Below are 2,714 nucleotides of genomic sequence, written 5' to 3'. Positions count from 1 at the left end.
ATATATATATATATATATATATCTATATATATATATATATATATTTATGTGTATTTCTTCTATCGTAATGAATAAAAATTCTTCTGATAGAATAAATGGGTTAATAGAAACCCAGGTGGGGAATTTATACGCCATGGATTCGGGAAACCGGCCCTCATCAGTCGGTACGACTCCAGAAGGTAACTTTACGTATACCTATGCAAATATTGCTCATATAATCTACATAATTTATTGGATGATTAGATATAAAGTTAGAGATAATTACAATCAGTAGCATCTAGGTTTGCTGTAGTACGAATAGTTTATTGATTTTACAGAAAGTGAACGAGTCAAGTTTTAACAGATATCATCTTTCTTGATTTGGAGTAAGAGATTATAAAATTATTTAATAGGAATTTTAGTTATCGTTAAGCTGTGCTGAAAAATTCTTCTGCAACTGTCAATAAATATATAAATAGATAAATGAATAAATAAATAAAATCAATCGTACACGTTGATGGAGTAATATCAAACCAGTGACTGGTTATATATATATGTATATATATATATATATATATATATATATATATATATATGTGTGTGTGTGTGTGTGTGTGTGTGTGTGTGTGTGTGTGTGTATGGATTTGCGCTTTCTATTTCTTCTGAGTCTTTCATTGGCTGGTCCGTCAGGTTTTGCGTTATGCTTGACTTTAAGAGTTTCTTCTGGTTCCAGATTCTGTAGTATGTTAACAAACAAACTGTAACATTCGATTATTGGCTGAACAGTTTATATTTTTTAGTTAGAGATTTGATGAAATTTTGCAGTTGGATTGATATTTATGAATATGATTTAAAGTTTCCGAAGCAGTTTAATGGTGACAAAACAGATAAATGGAATCATATAAATAAAAGTATTGAAAAGTTAACCATAAAAAGGTAAAATTTACTTTTAAAATGTAGTTTCAATATATTTTCTTCTGGTCAATACCCTCTGGTTTTAAATTATTAAGTAATAAACAACAATTTTGTCGTTATAATCCTCGCGCAATGGACATAAATTTCGAATGGATGATAAACGGCAGAAATAGTCCAATGTATCTCTTATTTTCCTCGAAACACTAAAACTCAGGTGCAATTGACATTCGATTGCTTATTTATTGAAAATGTCTTAATTTTCTCAAAATTTTAGAGACAAATTTAATTCAATATCCTGGCTAACAATATTTGTAGGAGATCTTCCGAAGTTACAAGCATTAATTAGGGTGTGATAATACTTGCTCCTTTCAAGATAAGAATACATATATGATCTTTATATTGCATTATGGTTTTACAATATATGGTATAATGTGGTGAGGACAATATACCATGGAAAAACGTTTTGTATTCACCAATAATCTATCAGACAGAAATATTTCAATCACAGTAAATGGAATAATATGAAAATTAAAAATATTCTCATTAAATAGTTAATTATTCAGCGGAAAGTATAATTAATTACTATTAGGGTACCTGAGAACACATGCATTGAGGGAAACGGGGGAAAAATAAGTTAGGAAAAGAAGGAGTATAACAATGTATAATATATAAATCATAAATCTTTCATAAATCAAACGATTCAGGAAAAACGTATAAGCGTAGGACGGGAATATATTGAGAAGAATCAGGAGTAAGCTATCGAACTTTAATCTTCCTTTATCAGAGAAATATCTGTCAATGTACTGGCACTGAGATATGTATTCGGCTTCGAGAGGATTTTATTCAATATTCTATAACGCGTAAGTCCATGGAATCACATTTATGTTCCTTGGAGACAACTGAGAAAACTTATAGCATTTCCATGAATGCAAAAATTAGAATTGAGTGAGGTTCGTCTTAAAACTCTGACTTAATGTAGCGTTGGCGTCGGACTCGGCATCTCGGGCGCCTTTCCGGCCGTCGTTTGCGCTGCCTTCCGTGGCGGCGGGTAACTCGCTTCGCGTCAGTGCGCGGTCGCGCCTTCGGTCAAGTTACTGGCGCAGCAAAGAGAAAGCCTATAAATTCCATCACTGAAACTGAAGAGAAAGCCACCAGGTGGCTTTGGATAAAGCGAGTAGACCTGTGCCAAGAAAGGGCCAGCGGGTCTATGAATATTTGGCTGTTCCACTGAATATCTATTGCCTTAATCTGAGCCTTCCCAATAACATGACATTTTCCTCCACTTCAACTTCCTAATAAATGCTTGATGTCAACAGGGCGGTGGGGCTATGAATATTTGGTTGTTCCACTGTGTTATATCGCATGTTCGGATGACCTCTACTCAACTACTCAACTACTCCAGCATCTAGAGTTCTGCCTCTATATCTACGTATTGGGCTAGCCTACTTCATCGTCTCGGGGCGTCGACACAACATACCGAATATCTATTGCCTTAATCTGAGCCTCCCCACAACATGATCTTTTCCTTCCCTTCAACCTCTTAATAAATGCTTGATTAAGCCCTAGCGTCAACTGCCCGGTCATCATCGATTATTTTTATACCTTTTTTCCTTCATTGTAAGATATTTTCCAACTAATGCATTGTTTCGGAGAGACCAAAATCATGGAAAGTAGCTTCTGCAAAATATTTATTAAATCAATTAAAATATTCATATTTCAAACTCGATGTAACTAGTATGTATTTTATGTAGTGATTTCATTTGTTCCAGCTGAAATACATTTTCTGTACATAAATACACACACACACACACACACACACA

The sequence above is a fragment of the Octopus bimaculoides genome, chromosome 5, assembly GCF_001194135.2.
Source record: "Octopus bimaculoides isolate UCB-OBI-ISO-001 chromosome 5, ASM119413v2, whole genome shotgun sequence".
NCBI lineage: Eukaryota > Metazoa > Mollusca > Cephalopoda > Octopoda > Octopodidae > Octopus > Octopus bimaculoides.
Note: the sequence above shows the minus strand (reverse complement) of the source record.